At 35.2% G+C, this 20,503-nt stretch overlaps 1 long non-coding RNA gene across 1 annotated transcript; it reads left to right on the top strand.

Moving 5' to 3' along the window:
- Nucleotides 1–11,064: 11,064 nt before the first annotated feature.
- LOC116179016 lies at nt 11,065–13,789 on the top strand. Its single transcript, XR_004146936.1, has 3 exons — nt 11,065–13,301; nt 13,359–13,432; nt 13,504–13,789. It is a non-coding gene; the product is annotated as an uncharacterized LOC116179016 (long non-coding RNA).
- Nucleotides 13,790–20,503: the final 6,714 nt, after the last annotated feature.

Raw genomic sequence — 20,503 nt, 5'->3', positions numbered from 1 at the left:
TATAAAGGGTATGCGGTTAACAGAAAAATGCTTGAGAAATGCGGTTCACTTTTATAGGAGGGCGGGGTTTTTGTTTTAAAACTTCGATCGATCAAGGCGTAAGATTTCCTTAGATACTGATACTAGGGGCATCATTGTTTCGGATGTTAATTATTCAAATTATTGTATTTATCTTTCCCAAATAAAATAATTTGAATAAATGAAGATTGAGTTTTAAGTCTGACAGTGGCTCCCCGCAGAGTAAGAGGACCCGTGAGGCCATCGCTCAGACAATGTTGCAACCCTATTGCCCACGGTCTCTCATTGCTCCAATTTTGCTGCATTTAGGCGCCTATTTGTATCAGAAAGAGGGATACCGTCTTAGACACACTGCACAGTCTGGGGTTTTGCGTGAGCTGCAGCGAGACCAGACGCCTAGCTGCCCCACTGCTTGTGTCACCTAAGCCAGAACCGCACGACTTTCCAAACTTTAATTAATACTAAAATTGTCATATTTCAATTGGATTCGGTAAATTTGCCATAGTTGGGATCTTTGGGGACTTTATTCCCTGTTAAAAAGCACTGTCTGAGGAACCAATATCAATCGTCAGATGTTATGAACTATTTTTTTTACCCGAAGAGCTAAAGTTTCTTGTACTATTTGCGTTCTCGTTTAGCTTTGGGTTTTGTTGGCGCTGAGCTTCCAAACTGCGTTTCGAATTTGGAGAAGTAGAGTTGAAGGGAGCGGTTTGGATGAAAACTTAAGCCAAAATTGCAAATGTCAATGGATTAAAATCTATTTGGACAGTCGTAGATTAAATTTTGAATGATACACGATCTATATGAACGTTATTAATGCAACTTGTGTAACGTTACACGCGTTTCATTATGACGTTTCCGTATATACATATATCTATCAAATTGGCCGAACATTTTTTAACCACTCCATTGCTGCAGTTGTCAATTCATTAATCTTCCCATAGCCACCATTAAACTATACGGAGTAAGACCAATCTTGTGATTTAGTAGGTATTGACAATTAATAATAGACGTTTCTAGACCTACCATGCCATCAACTGACGTCCAATGGAACTGCGGTCACTATAATCTGGCTTCCGTCACATACCGGCATAAATGGCAACGAAAATGCAGACAAAGCCGCAAAACAAGCTCGATCATCTGACATACCCATCGAAAAATTGCAGTTGGCGTACGATCTAAAATCTCTCATCAGACGAGACAGCCTAAAAACATGGCAGCAGCACTGGAATAGGCTAAACACGAAACTGCACCAAATCCAAGCCAACGTAACTCCTACCAAAATACCACCAATACCAATGTCAAGAAGAGACAAAATCGTCATAAGAAGACTCAGAATAGGCCACTCTCACCTCTCGCATGGTTACCTAATGGCATCCGAAAATCCTCCAGTCTGCGAACACTGCAACACCAGATTAACAATAAGCCATGTCCTGTTAGAATGTCGCCGTTACAGTACCTCTCGACTGGACCACCACCTCAGTGAAACACTCCAGAACATCCTAAGCAACCAGATCTACGATGTAATAAACTTTCTGAAATCAACAAACTTGTACAAGTGCATCTAATGTAAATCCCTGTATTTACCTGTACTCGCTATATACGTGTCAATGGCCTTGCTGTCGAGACACAATAATAAATTAAAAAAAAAAATATTTGTTTGATTTGTCATTAAGTATAAATGAGTTACTTGATACTTAATGCTCTAGAGGGCATAAAAAGTGGTACTTTATGCCCGCGTATCACAGATATAAAATGTGCTATAATAGGTTAGTAAGACATAAAAAACAGTTTTGGTACGTTTTAAGGATAGACCAGTAAAATTTATAAAGATTATTTTTCAGTTACTTACGACTCATTTGAGCCAATATTCAATTAAGATGCAGTTTTCTACCCGCGACTTACAGTTTTATAGAAGAACGTTTTAAGTCTAAATTACTTTGAAGGCGATAATAAAATTCGATATTTCCTCTAATAGAAATTGCAACTCTAAAGGAGTGAACCTGTTTTAAACTTGTTTGGACCAATACTTTATTAGTATTAGCACAGATTTAAATATACTAGTATATTTAAATCTGTGGTATTAGTTTTGGCAATGTAAGCGAACAAAAAACACACAATTACGTAAAAGATAATTTAGGTTAAAAATGGCACGAAGAAAATCATTCTATCATGCTCCTTTTTGATCGTGAAAAACATACTCCAGCGAGCTTATTCAAACATTTTTTTATTTCTAAAAGTTTCCCAGAAGTATTCATCAAGAACAGATTCTTCTCTAAGTAAGAATAATGACTTCGTAACAAATTCCGATTTGAAACTTTTGCCTTGTTGTGCGTGCCTTTTATCCAATAATTTATCTCTGCATTGCATTGTGGAAGAAGTTAATTTGAAGCTTGTGTGGAGAAAAAAATGTGAATAATGAGCTCTTCTGTTCCTGACGAACTAATGCTTCAAATTTATCAAACCTACAAGGGTATGAATACCATTAGTGTAGGAAAATTGTCGATCTCATTCGATCTTGTTATTAATGTAGGTCACGCGACAAAAATGAATTAATTGGCGCTGATGATTATCGACAACGTGATTAGTCTGTGACGTAGGTACCTTACTGCTCAGTTCTTTTGTAGTAATAGATGGAATGCAGTAGCTAATAGCTAAACGACATTGATCAATCTACTATTCTGTCTCAGCGTTACGCAGTACGTAGTGCTTTCTCATACAATCCTCGCAATATACTTTATCGTAATTCGGTGTTTAATTTTGGCAAGCAAGTAATTCAGGAAATTAAATTTTTGAAGCCAATTTTTAGAAGAGGAATATAAGATAGGCGGAGGTAAATTGAAATTCAGATTTATTAAAAAAAATTGTGTCAATGGAGGGATGACCAACCCTTCTAATTGCAACTATGAGGCCTTGCAAAATATATAAGATGTTCGCCCCTCTCTTCACTGTGGACATTGTATATCACTATAAAAAAGCCACAATTCATTCTATTCCTAATTTTTTACTTCCCACCAGTCCCTTTTACTAAATATCGTTTATTAAATATAATCATTGAATAATATTCACATTTATTATTCAATGATATAATCCAGAATCCAGACACGTCATTAAGATTGCCCGTGTTCGCATCGATCCGCAAAGATAATTTATTTTCGATAAATCACTCGACTCAGTCTATGTTCCGTTACTAAACTCAAGCAATTTGTGGGACTTCACACAGCTAACGACGATGCTGTTGTGGTAGTATCGCAAAAAGTATCGTCCGTCGCAAATTTCTAACGGCATGCCATAAAAAGTCCTTTTACCTTTACGTTTGACAATCAACTAAGTGATGTAACGGCACAACAACGCCGAAGTTACTGCTTTTTTTATGTATGTGAGTATAGCAAAGTAGAGTTTTGAGAGGTGGCTACGTATAACGTTTTCAAATCGAAATTCATTTCATACGTCCATTGATTAACAAATTTCACCCACAAATGGATTGCATTTTAAACAGAGTTAATTAATCAATTTTTCAATTAGTGACGAACGCAATGAGTTTTTCTCTGGAAAAACAGCGACTCGATACATTATTGATGAGGGGCTTTGGAATTTATTAATAAATCAAGTCTGAAGTTTAATTTTTTTATTGTGCAGAAAAATTACGTTCTGCTGGAGCAAATTGACGCGGTTGAGCACTAAATATAAAGGTTTCTCATAGTAGAGTAAAAGCATTGTAAAATTTTTAATTTGGATGACAACAGAGAAACTCTCTGTTTATTTGTAACGTCAATCAAAACAGAAATTAGCGAAATTGCTACATTTGTGCTGTTAAGAGATTAAAATCGTGGGAAAGCTTCTTTAACTGCTTTGCAGCAATGAAGCGTATAATTATAAAAGCACCTTTAGGATTTTGTCGTTGCCTTTCGTTGTGGATCTGCAGTATCTACAGAATCCGCTTGGAAACGGAACGATAAACGTGCAAAAAATTTAGTTGATATTCAGGCCTTTGGATACGTTACCTTATGTTTATTTATCAGCAGTTAATGTATGACTGAGTTCTCTATTTTTCATTTGATAAAATATGTTTATTCATTTCCCAATATGAAAAATTGTAATGTACAAAATGAATCATTTACAGTTCAAATAATTTAATTTAACGTACTTTTAAATCCGACCCGTGTATGAGTGGATTAGAGAACGATGTTAACGATTCAAATAGTCGCCTGTGTTGTACGCTACTATGTATTTATGTGGTAATATAAAAAGAACACTACAGATATGTTTTTAATTACTGCTGTAAGAGTTCCCCCTTGCTGTTGTCAGTTTGATTCTTAAATTTTACATATCCAAATCTTTTCGGGAATTTCCAAGTGATCTCATTAATTTTAATTCCAATAAAAGATCTCAAAGGGATGATTCTTCTTCGGTCTTGTATTAGTTATTGGTAGTCGTAGTGGTCTTATACATTTTTTTTGGTACTTTATAGAAAGAGAAGTGGCAGTAGAGTACGTATAGAACAATAATAATATAATATTAATGAGACGTCAATTGAAATACAGTGTGAAGTTACCGTAAACTCAAATTCAAACAATTGGTGTGAACCACAGAAGAATTGGATCCGATATTTTCGATAACCACACGCATTTTAAGCAAAGAATATACGAATTCGCTACGCCTATGTGTGGATTGTGGACTAATATATCATTGGGAAAACCGAAGAGGTAAAATTTCCATTGATCAAAATATTCATTAGGTTTTAAACATTTTGACATTTTCATAAATATACAAAAAAAGCCGTTGTATGCCCTTTAAAATTTAGCCTGTCACCTTAACCTAAAATCCAAGAGGGATTTTTCTGTACAGCTCTCTCAACGATATGAACTGTAAGGAATCAATATCAAAATTTACACCCCTTAATATTCCTATTGATGCGAAACAAAATTATTGATGCATTAAAAATTGGACAGATCAAATTTTTCATTCATATTATTTACAAAGGTTACAAATCGTGTCGCACGCTAAACAGATAACCATCATTTACAGGCATTCAATTTCATTTTAATTTACTTTAGCTTTGCTTGCGTAGAGAGTGGCTCCATGGCGTATTTTTTTCATGATCCGTTCAATTGATCTATGTCCAAAAGCACGCTGTTACGTTTCAGCGACTGTAATTAATATATGTACTGTACTAACCAGATTATTATGCTTTCGTAATTCCGATCTCCACACATTTTTCAGTTTATAGAAAATGTTTAATCATGTTAATTCGTTGTTGATGTAAAGGTAAACGAATTGGTACGCAACGGAGAGGTTTTCTGTTAAAAATGTGTTTCGTGTTCAACTTGAGGAAAGATCCCTTGATACGACAGGTACCTATGAAGAGTGTTGCAGCTTCGCCAATTTTTACTATTGGTGGTTTTCCTCATTCTATAGGTTTGCTACACTATATTTTATATTATATTATGAAGAAGAACTACAAAACAGTTAAAAACTATTATCGTTGAATTTAATAGTTATAAATTCACTGCTATTATATTATATATTGTGCGACTTGTTTAATTTTAACTGAAATCAGTCCCGAAAACAGTTATTCGCAAGTTAGGTAAAATCCTGGGTAAAATAATTTAATGACTCGATCAAAGTGAAACGATAACTAGCTTCCAAAAATGAAACGAATCTGTAAAGAATAATTTAAAAGAGTAAATTACGTCCGACCTCCCTTTGTGATGAAAAAACTCATGCCGATTTTAATCAATCAAATTTCGGTTGAATGAAAAATAAAAGTGGAGGACTTCGAGGGCCCGCAATAAATTTTGCTTTCAATTATCAGATACGTCGTAATAAAATCTACAATCGGTGATGTGGAGTGGACAAATACAAAGCACCATCATTTGACAACCGAAGCAATCCGCATTTTTTACATGGAATTGGTTCATTAAGTAGCTTTTGTTCCCGTCTATTCTTTGCAAATCCCAAATGAGACACGTTTTATCACGTTGTTTTGTGTATACAAGAACGAAGATGTAAGCTAATTAAAAGTACGCGCTTAAAATTAAAATATGTAGGTAGTAATAGCATTTCCTTAGTCAGCGGCATGCATGGTCAACCTGTTGCGTCTAATGGGGTTGAGGAGAAAATCTATTTATGAAAGTTGATGTTTGCCCTCTTTGCAACTTCAGTCGCTTACATTAAATCAACTTGTGTTGTGACACCGACTTCTATAGTTCGTCTACGTTTTGAAACCAAAAATGTTGTAATAATAAAAATATAGTACCCGTCCATACAAATATGTAATATAAAGATGAGAGTAACAGAAAAATATATAAAAGCATCTCACAGTTTTATTTTCGTTTTATGAAATACACCTGCACGAAACATCTTCTCCCAATTTGTTGAGATCGGCGCAATATCTTGTTTTAAAACTCAATTTCCTAACTTTTCCGGTATCATTTTTCTGTGGACGTTTTCCAAATTTACCTTCCCTCTGATATCTCCATGACGATGAGAACGGCAAACCACATCGACGCGATATTCGGTAATGAAAAATGTGTGTAAGAGGTGTTCGAGCCCGTTCGACTATTTTGGCAGTTTAATATTCAAATTTTATTTTAGATAACAGGAAAAGTGCGTTTATGGGGCTATAAACGTGTACCGCTAAGTTGCTATTCGGGTTTAAAGCGGTTCCAGACAATCACGTACTCGATTTTCAAGCGAGAAAGGTCGATATCGTGTATTTTCATCGTTTTCCTTGGCGGATATGCAAACCTAGCAATAGCTAACATTTTATCTATATAAGTTATAAATAAAAAGCAGGAAACAAAGATGAATAATAAATAAGTTAGGTTTTCATAACAGTTGTAATCCGGAACAAAGATCATAAAACCTTCCCCATAAATTTACTTACTTTACCTACCACCTACCACCATCAGGCCAACATAGATATCGACCGAAAACGGTACATGGTTAAAATCCATAAAATCTAAAAGGTACAAAAACCCTGAAGGGGAAAAAGTCCTAGACAAGTTAAGGGTCTACAACCCTGAAGGGAGGAGTCGACCGAAAGAGAAAAATTTGGGATTATTCCATAATATTTAATACGAGAAAATTGAACAAACGCCCGAAGACGCCATATCTATAAAAGCCGTCAATTAAATTGACTTACAAACGGCGATGGATTAAGATGACAATCAAGTAAAATGGGGAAGGTTTTGTGATCTTTGTTCCGGATTATCATTTACCCCATTTCGAGCTTCCTGAGAGAATGGATAATCAACAAGACAACAGTTGTAGTAGTATTTTACTAATGCCCTTTTGTTCCTTTCTATTTATAATTAATGTGATCACAGATGACGAATTATATGAATTAATATATGTATATAAATAGGTAACGGTGCCTGAACGGAATGAAAGGACTAGAGAATGCAATCTCGCAGCAAAATCTCAATCCCGGTATTTGCGGGATTTCGCAAAACTTTAAATAAATTGGCAAATAAGCAATTCTGTGCGTTTAACTTCTGTATTACAATAAATCGCTAATTATCACAATATTTAACAAAAAAGTGCCTTCGGCCTAACTTAAAACTCAAAAAAACCTTACCTGTAACGCACAAAAAGTCTTCTAAAGTGCCTCAAAAATCATAGTACATTTTTAACGAAAAAAGTTTAACAATTATTTAAAAAATAATTCGCCGTTATCAGTTTCATTAACAGAGTCGTCCCCTTGGTCGACAAATTCCTTAGTCCCGCAAATCCCGCGGGATCCCGCTCCATTTATGTGCGGGATTAATCTCGCAAAAATGCTGCGGGATCCCGGTATTTCGGGATCCCGCAATCCCGGTATTGCATTCCCTAGTTTCTAGTCTATAACTTTTGATTGAGAAGTCTGATCGAAAAAGTACGAATTGTTTTGGATTCTACGCACCAAAATTAATAAGAAAAAGTGTTTTCCCGAGAAATTTTGGTGCAGTCGATTTTTGGTAAAAAAGGAAGGTTATACACTGCCTTTTTTTGAGGCTCCGAAAAAAAATTGTCTCAGATCGACCCGGAAAAAAATTTTCTTATAGAATGTGGCCTGTAGAATCCATAATTTCAAACAGTTCCAAGATTGGGCTACTAGTTCAAAAGATACAGCCCTTTGAATTTTCTTTCGAAATTGGTTTCTAGTCTATAACTTTTGATTGAGAAGTCTGATCGAAAAAGTACGAATTGTTTTGGATTCTACGCACCAAAATTAATAAGAAAAAGTGTTTTCCCGAGAAATTTTGGTGCAGTCGATTTTTGGTAAAAAAGGAAGGTTATACACTGCCTTTTTTTGAGGCCCTCAAAAAAATTGTCTCAGATCGACCCGGAAAAAAATTTTTCTATAGAATGTGGCCTGTAGAATCCATAATTTCAAACAGTTCCAAGATTGGGCTACTAGTTCAAAAGTTACAGCCCTTTGAATTTTCTTTCGAAATTGGTTTCTAGTAGGGAATGCAATCCCGCAGCAAAATCTCAATCCCGGTATTTGCGGGATTGTTAGATGTTAATCCCTCGGGATCCCGGAATTTGCGGGATCTCGCAAAACTTTAAATAAATTGGCAAATAAGCAATTCTGTGCGGTTAACTTCTGTATTAAAATAAATCGCTAATTATCACAATATTTAACAAAAAAGTACCTTCGGCCTAACTTAGAACTCAAAAAAAACCTTACCTGTAAAGCACAAAAAGTCTTCTAAAGTGCCTCAAAAATCATAGTACATTTTTAACGAAAAAAGTTTAACAATTATTTAAAAAATAATTCGCCGTATTTCGGGATCCCGCAATTGCATTCCCTAGAAAGGACTGATACCTACCTTGTTAACAGTTTTAATGGGCAAATTCGTTATTACTATTTTCTGCATTCATTGTTTCAACTTTACGTTTGAGATTAAAACTGCAAGTAAAACAGTCAGTTATGGATTTAAATATTGCAAACTACGCGTTAGCAATTGTTTGCTACAAGTTCAATAGATAAAGCAATACGTTAGATATGTAAGTAACTTTTGGCTATAAATTGAATTGTTAGCCCAACGTTTAGCCCACCTTCTACCTCGTTGCTTCCTACCGTAAACTGGAGCTTATTCTCGCAGAACTTTTCCAAGGGCGTCTCATAAACTTCGTATCTGTTTGCGTAGGTCGAATGGTTTTAATCATGGAAAATGTGAAGCAATAAACGCAGACGTTTGTATCGATTAGTTATGCGACAAGAACGCATACTCTTGACGCCAATTTGAATTTACAGTAGAGTGAGCACATCGGCTTTTGCCCAGCAGTAATCACAATAGGGATGAAATGTTCATTTTCGAATTGTAGTCATGTTTTAAAACCGGCCAATTCCTTTGTAATCAAGTTGCCTGGATGCTTTCATTCATGTCAGTACTTTTTAAACGAAATAATAAAGAAGTTTCCAACTTTTTGTTTCCATTTTGGAGCGATTGTTTGCATCAGACAAAGATTTACCTCACATTTAAAATTGCGATGAAAAGTTTATATTATATGATTTTATGATTCTTTCCTTGCATGCAAAAATTGCCTGCGTAAATCCCATGGCGTGAACACAGAATTGAACATTTACATTGCGTACCTGTTACTGTTAGATTATCACCAATTCACCACACTGTATTAGATTTGGCAGAAACTGACGAAGAGTCGGTCAACCAACCATCTTCAAGAGTTGACTACCGCTCATCACTCCAACAACTGTAACAAAAAAAACAATTAAACATATAATTCGGTCAGATAGGGTCCGCTTTAAACTTTAATTTGAATTTTTCTATTTGCCATGAAGATTGTAGCCGAGGATGCTATATAGTCTCCTTGGGTTGTAGCTAATGTTTTGAAAGTGTAACTAAAATAAATAATTTCATTCACATTCACATTGAAACCTAAATTTCAAAGCGTGAGTGTGGAAAACTGCACAAAAAGATCTTTCATACTTTGAATGTGGTGAGGTGCACCAATAAATGTCGTGCAGTAATTATAAAACAAATATTCAATTAAAACCCAATATTTAAAAACTTGGCGGGTGATAGATAGTGTACAAAAACTCTTTCATTTTTCTATTCTAAAAGGAAATTTCAAACCAAATTGGAAGGACCCAGTGAACCTTAGATCGTACAAGCTGTACGGAATTCTAGAAAACAAATTTCAAGACAGGTTTGTAAACCATCTTCACATCATGGAGATTGAATTTTACGCATGAGAGTTTGAGTTTGAAAAACGTTATAAAAATGTTCTTTGTGCAAATAGCATCAGAATTTCGAGGTCGATGGGTACACAAAGGCTATTAAATCCAGAGTTCAATCGTACGAGAAATATTTTAAGCATAAATCGTAGATAATCTTTAAACTTGGTTTAACCATTCGAAGAACCTAATTTCCCTTTAAAAGCCATACTTTGAAAATTGTTTGAAAATTAAAGATGAAATAATTTTACTCAAAATTTCAAAATATGCGGAAATTGAAAGTCGTGATGGGACATTTCTAACTTAAAGTTTTTATTGAGAGTTGTCTTTATCAGCTTTAAGTTTTGATAGTCAAGACCCACAAACGGCGATTCTGAAGCTCTTCTCAAGCTTGGCAAAAAGGTAGGTAGATATTTAAGCTTGAAATCTAGTTTTTCAAAATCTTGGGGTTGTAAGGCGCAAGGTGCGATTCTGAATTGAAATGTTTACGTTAGGCGTTGAATGTTAGGAAGATTCATAGCTTTCAACCGCGACCCTGTAGTGCGATCCAATTAACCAACCCAAATATTTTTCGAATTATTAAAGTTGTGCATTAATATTAAAAGCCTAAAAGGAAAGGGAACAAATACTTCACCTCATTTGCATTCAGGACGCCGAACTAATTTTCTTATCAAAGCTATTACGTTTCGTCGTCTCCAAGATTATAAAAAGACTACTAAAAATGTCACTTTAAACAGAATAAATCAATTAAGCACTCAAATCTTGCTTTACCTATAAAATTAAAATTAAACTCTCTTGCCTTTCAAAACGAATTATAAAGCCTTTGATTAAAATTCAAATCCCAACTTGATTCATCGTCCTGGTTGAGCAATAAGTTTACAAGATCTCTAACGCAGGTACGAAATTTACCTTCAGCATGAAAGCGTAAGGAGAAACTGAGATGTATTTCAACATTGTTTATTACAATAGGAATGTACTTAATTAAAATTTGAGCTCTTCTCAATGCTGTACTTCCCGAAAGCTAACCTCAAAAGATTATCGCCGTTCTATAAGCAACGCCGTGATTGTATTTAGCTTGAGTTGAGCTCGAAAATATTTGCTGAAAATGATTAAAACGGATTTATCTCTAGGCAGTGCCCTTTTCTTCATTTGTGGGAACTTAATTAGATATTGCGGCCTTTTTTATCCCGTCACGTAATGCATCTTTCTTATACTGGAATAATAATTGCCTGAAATGGAAGTGGGGTATTGCTCTATTTTCCAAAATCTGTAATGGAAATGCCTGGATTCATGCATTTTTTTGCGTGCCTTGCGATAATTGAATATTTCATAGATCCTTCCTGCGTCTTGTGGATATTTACTAAGTACGTAATAATACGAGCGAATTGTATTGTTTTCATGGCGTTATTTAGTTAAGGGGTTAAAATAACCGCAACGCCCTAATGGAATGGTGCAATGGACATGAACTCAATTATGTTTCATAATATGGAAAATGACATTTAAATGTTACAACTTCATTACCAGGAATCTGCATTGCATTTCAGTTAGGGTAAATTGTATCGTTATTTTAAATTACAACCGTTACACCCCGTTTTGCTAGAGAATTAATTAATTCTTTCTTTCAATTTTGCCATTAAGATTTATATTGCTATAGCCACCAGAGTACAAAAAAACGAGTTAGATTGTCAATATCAGCGAACAACTGAAATCAAATGCACAACCTGACCCATACATTATTGATAAGGTTCATGCAGATAAATAATCCAAATGAATTAAAGAATTTTTGGGTTGTGGTCATCGTCCCTACCTAAACACTGCTAAAATTTTAGCACCTATTTTTCCGATGATAACAAAATACACAGTCTTCTATCCACTACACGTTGGAGCCCAGATGAAAGTTCAAAGTTTCGTTCTAAAAGGGAAAAACGTTAAAACTTGCAGCTTTATGTACGAACTATCTGTGTTAAATTATAAATCTGATCACACCACCCTGCTTGATATTATAATCTTTAGCACTATACAACCTCCAGGTGAATTTTAAATACCCAACTTTATTTTTGCTTTACAAACTTGTACGCTTTAACAGAGGGGATACTCGTAACCCCTTTCAACTATATCCAAACTTTGTTGTAATGACACAAGCAATTTGATTATAAAGTGAACTATTGCGTTTCAGAACTAATTGTCTGGGGTCAATTTCCCCATAAACACGACATTTCGTTACGTTCTTAAATTGACGAATGGCTCCTTAGAGCTTTCGACGGCTAAAAACTTTTCCCTTCCATCTCGAGGGCCGACATATGCGTAATGAATAATGTAATGTGGTTGCGGTCGTGTATATTTTATGGAATAGTCGGGCTCTATTCAAACTAGACACTTATTCAATTGCGTAGAATCGGCGACCCGTAAAACTACGTTTTGCAGAAGTACGTGGAAACATCTGTGCGTGTGCTCTGAATAAACTTGTTCGACCGGAAAGGTTTTCAAAGCATTCAAAAGGAATATCTGCGGTAATTTATATGTCCGTCCGTCAGTCCAGACTGAAACTATACTGAATATATTGCTATGAAACCACGCATAAGGCTTATCAGTGCTACGGGCGGCTTCGTCTTTATTTAATTTTAAGTTACCCAATCATTAGATAAATCCAAAATTATTGTTTTTATTTGAATGGTTAAGACATTGTAACATGGTAAAGGTGTTGTAAAAAATTTTCTTATCAATTTAAATTACTTGCCAAGTTTTATGTTCGTATAGGTATAGTTTGGCATGTATGTTGTATTGTTTAGAATCTAGAGAAGCAAATAATTGATAATATTCTGTTTATGTGATAAGGCAGGTGTGTTATTAGTACGACACAAAACATTTGCATTTTTTAACAGAAAAGTGGAAGTGCTACCGGGTAAGTGAAAACGGTTTTGTTATCTTAATGTAATGGCGGATACATTTGAACCGATACCCTGTTGCGCTCGGCTGATGGTAGAGCATGAATTATACAAGGGCGCCAGGGCTATGCGCGGAAGGTACTCTCAGGGTCGTGACGTTAACTAGCCCGTTCTGGTAATTTGACCATTAAATTATGAACAACGTGAGGGTAAGTTTAATTTTATTCAAAATTATCAAACGTTAATATCTCAATATTTGATTTTAGTTGTCCGACTGATCGTGTGAGATGGAGGTGTGACCTGTCGCGGAGATCTCTTACAGAATTCGGATACCTTATTGGTAAGTACAATTTTATGGTGTTATGTTTGTATATGATTGTAAGTGTACGATACAGTCTGACCTTTTTCTAGACGGTTTACTTCGGAAGACGGTTGAAGACCTTGACGACTGGAGCTGCTGCTGGAGTTGGAATAGGATAGATTTATTTTGACTGCTACGTTAGATGTTGATTTCCTTACGAGTGCCAATTCTAGGGCAACTCTAATATTTCGATAGAAATTATATAATTACTTAAAAGAACCCTGAAATATTAAAAATTAGCTCCAAGCAGCTACAGATTAATTTAATGCATTACCAGGATGAACTGGGTTCCAAATATATAGTATAAGATTAAATAATTAATTTAGGGTAGCCATGAGGCACCTATCATATAGATCTGAAAATTATAATTAAATATGAATACGTCATTACAGAAAGAAAATACTCACGTATTATTACAAATTGTTTAATTAACTTTATTATTTTGCTCTTCTTTAGAATTATTTAATTAACAATCTTAAGATGCATTCAGCTGAATAACTTGACCATTCAAAAATCTAATGGCAAATGGCTGGTCACCTTTTGCTATCAGAGATGACCCTCATCATCCTGTTACCTTGACTTTGTTTATCCTTTTGGTAATAAATTTGAATTAAAGCGGCAAAAATATTTAAATTTTATATAAAATTAAGTGAAACCGTTACAGAAGTTCTCGGTAATATTGTGTTTGGAAAAAAGGGGAGATGTCTCTTTGGAATTGACGTTTCGCCTTAGGATGCTCCATATTTTGACTGCGAACAACTACAGCATAAGTTTTTTTTTAACTTAACAGAAGCGCTAACGCTGGGTTATTACAAACTTAAAAAATCCATTTAGAAGTTTGTAAATCAGAAATCTTCTTAAAACCTGTGTTGGAATCTTCTTAAAAATGGTGCGCTTTTAAAAAAATCCTTCTCAAGATTTCTTTAAAATCATTTAAGGATGGTGAATGTAATCTAAATCAATTTGTCTAACGCCTCCCGCGAAACCGTCTTCTTAATTCCAATGTCCTTTTTTTATAAAACTTATTATGGATCTTAGAAGTCTTCCCAAGGGCTTTCAGAAAGCTATTTAGGAACGTTATTCCTTGAAACCTACTTCGCAATCTAGTGGAAAATATATGGATATGGATATTTTCCTATCCTCTGTTATTATTCTTTTCAAAACTTCGTATGTTAATGTTACTCATTCCAATAATTTATTCTTGTATTTGATGTCTTTGTCGATCTGGGGGTCTGTTCATTTACGATCGTTATTTTTATTTGTTTGTATTTAGTTCCATTTTCATGTTTTCAACTTCTTTGCACCAACAAAATTAAGTCTTGCTTAAAGTTAAATCGAACTTAAAATCTATGGCGACGATTATTAAGACAATCGTTGCTATGGTATTTAAGTTATGCTTAACTTTAAGGGATACTTAATTTTGACGGTGCAATTGGCCCTTAGTCCAGAGCCTGATGGCGGAATCCTAGCGAGCGACTTTTTACAGCCACAATGCATTTATGGAGTAAAACTATTTCTGTCTTTTGCTCACATTTTTAAGTGTATGTAGACGTGTAACGTTGTTTTGACTTTTACGGATCGGTAGTGTCTGGAATGGGACCTTTCACACTTGTGTGATAGTACCCCACCGGGATGTGCCTCCCTTAATAATGAGAAGCTATCAATTTCAACGCTTATTCTGTATCAAACCATTAGGCAAAGTCCTCTAGTACGCGGTATTTACCTTTAGAAACTTACAACATGGAAAGCACAACTATAAATAGAGAAATGCCAAAATAATGGATCCAACTTTAGTTTATTTAACGGCTTTCCTATTATGCTAACGCCGAAACATTTCACCACGATGATGCTATGTGAAAATTGACCTAGAATCTCTAGAAAATCGTTTTGTTTGTCTCCTCGTAATCCTATTTACTCTGACTACTATCCACAGAAAACCTGAAAATTATCGTAGCGGTTACTAGGCTTCCCATTATGTAGAAAAATAAATATATAACTCAAATTGATTCCTAAGGCATAATAAATAGGTTTCGGGTTTAACGATAATGAAGGTAAATGAACTTCCTGTTTTCCATTAGGGTTAAATTGAGGGAAGCCATGAAATAACTGAAGCATTCTGAAATGTTAAACGCCCAGTTTCAGCACTCGCACATGCCACGTCCGAGAAAAACAATTTAATCCAGATCATTAACGTGGAGGCGAGAAAAAGCGCGTCGACTAAATATTAAATTCGCATAAAGTGGTAGATTGGATTAAACGTAAAGTTGGGAATTTTCGTTAGCAATATGAACAACAAGACTGGGAGAGGGAAATAAATAATGGGTACGTATTGTCTAACAGATTTGCAAAAGGGATTAACAAAGGGACGATGTCCAACAATACACCAATTTACCCTTTCTAAATTAAAGACGATATGTTGATGGGTAGAATTCTGAATGCGGATGAGTTGTTTTTGACACATAGCACTGAGTATCGGAGCATCATTTAATCAGATGCTTCCTCACTTCCTCGTTTAACTATTCACGTCGTAATAAGCGTATCGGGACGCTAAAATAAGAACACTCATGAAATTAGCCTGCAACACCTTATATTCCTCATCGTTCAGTGGTGCTGAACGTGTACTATAGATAGAAACAATCCTTATGAAGATTCAATGTATTTAGGCATTGAATATTTTTATTCAATGATTTAGGTGTGTTTAAATGCACGATTCTCTTAGTCTTAGATCGATTACTAATTTAGTTGAATAATTACTGCCAAATAAATTACCTAATTCATCCGACTCCCTCTTTGACATACCTAGACATATACGTATGTGCAATTCCAGAGACTGGTAAGTGAGGGAACAAGGGCGAAAGCAATTAACATAACATTTCGCCCACGCATTGTAATACCAAATCACTTAGCCCGTATGAATAAATTTCAATCCAAAGGGGCCGCTGATGAACACAATAAGGTACGATTGACTTCAAAGGAGCACGAATGTCACCGTACCCACATACATAATTGAAAGCTTAATTAAAAAGGAATTCTCGAAATTAATTTCCGCGAGGTTTCACAAACGAGCGTTTCAATTTACTCTTAAAAGAAATCAAATTTGTCGAAATTAATTAACTTGATCGTATCGTTTATAAAATATGGTAGCGGGAGATTATTTCCAGACGATTGCTTGTCGACAGAGGCCTTTTCAGTTTACAGTAACCTTATTTGATCCTGTCTCATATCCTCCTTCGCTTTTGCTTCGTCTATTCGATATGGCTGGCTATAAACCTAGTTTTAGTTGCTCCGTGTAATCTCGTTACTTCTCTTTTTTGTTCGGAGTGTGTAGAACACTGAGCTTTTAATGAAGTACATACATGCTACACTTAAATTATTATAATCAACGGGTGACGCAAGAGAAAGTAATTGCAACGATGTGCATTTGAATTGGATTAACCAACATTTTTAGTTTTAGGTCTATGAGTACTCTCATAAACTGTGCTGTATGAGCAGTGCCTAAAGTGAAAATACATTTCCTAAAGTTACTAACAAGATTCTATCCAAGAAGAATCTATCTAGGATTTCTATGAATACTTCTTAAAGCGTTGCTGACAATAGACCTTAATACATTTCAGAAGCTAAAAAGACAATCTCATTTACCAGACCTCTAATTAAAAATTTGAAACAATGAGCTTTTTAAAACTTATTTTATAGGAAAATTTGCTTACAATTAACTCAAAAAAGTTTAAAAAGGCCAGAATTTTCATTAAGTTTTAAAAAATCAAGAATGTATTTAAAAATATGTACAGTGTACACGATATTTTCTAGTATTCTTTAAGACAAAAGTAGCATGTGGAGGTAAAATAACGCCGGTCCAGATTTCTGTGGTAATACGACCCATAATGAGATAAAATAGTATACCTACCTACAGAGCAACTGTATTTATCCCTCTTGCGGTAAACATTGCTCGAGGCGTAAAGAATGAGCATAGTCCCCAGCTCATAACGGGATTAATACATGTCTTTCGCTCCTTTGTTATAATATACTACTACTAGATACATTTTCAAAAGAACGAATTCCTGCCACTCCTTCATTATAATTCGTAAGTGAGAGACAGTGCCTTCGTGCAACGACTAAACTTATCCGTGCTACGTTTTCGACGGAAAAAGGTAGAAATGTTTTTTTAGCAAATTGCGGAAGCTCGCCCCGAGTGATTGACAAATACACAGCGGAAACGGAAACGGAAACAGGCTCTGTACCGAACGGTCGTGATTTACTCGACGGTTACTGCAATTATAGGGTTGACCCGCATGTGTTTGATAAATACCCACATTTTGTAACGTTGCAGATACTAATTAAACTTACGGGCTTAATTTTTACCTGAATTATACCTATTGTGTAAATATTTCAAGAAAACTTTGCGAACCTTGGGTGTATGGATTTTAATGCCAACCATATTGATCCGATTTCTGTCCACACTTTTTCATTATCCACAGTTACAAAACTTCCGGACATATAAATTAACACAATTCGTTCTGAACTTTAACGAGAACGGCTTTTTGACTTTGTATTATGGTGTCACATGCACAAACTTAATGGAGTCGGATTACTGCATTAGTTCGTAAATATTTAAAGCATACAGGGCTTTCATTTGAAAACGATATTTTGATAAAAAATGAAAAATTGTAACCAAGGAAGTATTTAATGTTATACCTTTACCGTAGTTTAGTATTCACACGCACCGCGCCCCCAAAGTACCCACACCTTAAAATTATAATTAATTATGCCCCCTCCCATGCAGTGACACAATATTTTAAACGCCCTAGGCACAAAGCTTGGATAGCCTGGTTATGAATCAATTTTACAAACCAATGCAATTACACAATAAACATGAATTTACATTTCACCTATTAATTGATTGATTTTTGTGGTAGATTGCCTCTTAGATCTAGAATATTGTCAGGTGGAGTCTTTTATACTACCGTCTTGAAATGTCCACAAATAAAGAAAGCAAGTGGAGTGACGATTCGCTTTTATTTTGAAAGTTGTGCATGCATTACCTACTCTATTACAACTATGGCAGCAAAAAGAAGTTCCTCACTAACCAATAAATGTGATGCGTGTGATGGGTTATAAAGTTAAGATCTTTTCCATTGCAATTTTGGAACCAAGTAGTAATCTTTTTGTAACACTAATCGACAGGATATTCTTAAATAATAACAATATTTTTATTCTTAAATTGTAAGATCACAATTACAGAAAAGCCAGAAAAACTAGCAACTTTCTCAACGAAATGATACTTCGCTTTTTGAATATGATCAGAGAAATGTCACATTTATTTGACGTACTCAAAATAGAAAAAAATAGCATTAAGTGGGTATTTAATTAAACAGAAGTTGCTGTACCTACTGCTAAAAAATAGCGCCCAAGGTACGAGTGCCACTGCGCCGGGACTTGTGTTTAACCTACAAAGGAAAACCAAAAAGTTCTTTGCGCGGGGGTGAACCTCACTGTTTTCGTTATCGTGCTGAAAGAAGGGAAAAGTTTCAAGTGTCCGTAAAGTGCAATTAAGAGCTTATTTTAACGGAACACATCAGAATATACTTGTCTTATTCGGGGAAGTTTTTTCAGAACTTAGAGAGACTGTTGACAGATGTTTCGGATTAGACGAGTTCTGTCAACATCCCGTTTGGAAAAAATATAGGAGAGTATATCCCGATCACTACGTTGTTTAACTGCTAATTGCGCTTTGAAAGGAATTTTGATGATTATGTCCTGATAAATGTCCTTAAGGTTTGATACCGAATTGCGAATTGACAAGAGATTTTGCCTGTCGCTGACATTTTAACTAATCGCGAAACTTTTCCCCGCACTGCTTGTGTAAAATCGTTGAATTTTTGTAAATATTAACATAAAGCCGCCGCATTTGCGTCATCTATAGCCTTAGTAATGTATACTTAGCGAAAATGATTCTTGTTCCGCATGCACGAGCCCTTTGTTAATACGACCTACCTCATTTATACCCACATTGAGTGTAGGTGTAGCCAGTGTTCCAGTCGCTCCCGGCGAGTTTCCCTTTTTCAAAATTAAAAACCGGAGACTCTACTTTTTCGAACGCATTACATAAAAAATAAATCCCACTTGCACACGTAAAAACTGGCACAACAAAATGAAAGAAAAGGTGCCGTAATGTCTATACGAAAGCATAAAAATCGTTTTATAACTGGAGAGGAGGAGTAGGCGTATAAATAAAATATTTAAATGGAGATAAACGCGGAAAGGAAATTGAAGTCTTCGTCAAGATCAAAATATTAGTTCCGGTAAATAAAAGTGATCGAGTTAGTTCGAATTGTGAAGTTTGTATGAAAAATGTCAAGATAAGCCTTTGTGTCTCCTTTTGACCCACTTATTCCACTGTCGAAAATGTTTTATATGTTTCCAAACGAAATTCCTATTTGACTTTCTGACAATATGAGAACTAGTTCGATAAACTATTCAGGAAAATTGAGTAAGACGTAGAAATCACAAGCCTAAAGTTGCGATGCCTCAGATTTTCATCTCCAATGTTATCAATGTTATATTGAATGGTTGTTAACAGGTTTGTTTCTGTTTTATAATGTAGTTATTGGCGTATGGTTACATCAGGTGTTACATGACACACACTGTTTTATCATTTGTAAGTTTAAACGATTTTTAATTACCACTCGCGTGTTTTCTCCTTGCCTTTTTATCACGCTACAAGACTACCGTTCAGTGCAATGTAGATTGCGCTTACATTCAAAGCCCATCGTAAGTTTAGCGTGGTTTATTGTCTGAATTCCGAAGCGGCAGTGTTGATAAGAACCGCCATCCTCCCCTGTCTCTCAGGACATTACAGCCAGTCAAACTGATAATTCAGCATTTTGGTACTGAAAGACTGAAACAGATTATTATTATTATTGATTGGGAATTGGGATATGCGCCTATTTATTACCCAAACAAATTTAACGACATACAATTAAATAAAAAATTCAAGTCACATACGAAAAATGCGCACTTCAATTAAGTTGTTCTTTACACACCCAAAACTGG

This window comes from Photinus pyralis, unplaced genomic scaffold, assembly GCF_008802855.1.
Source record: "Photinus pyralis isolate 1611_PpyrPB1 unplaced genomic scaffold, Ppyr1.3 Ppyr1.4_LG8, whole genome shotgun sequence".
Lineage (NCBI taxonomy): Eukaryota > Metazoa > Arthropoda > Insecta > Coleoptera > Lampyridae > Photinus > Photinus pyralis.
This window is presented reverse-complemented; position numbering and strand designations above follow the sequence as displayed.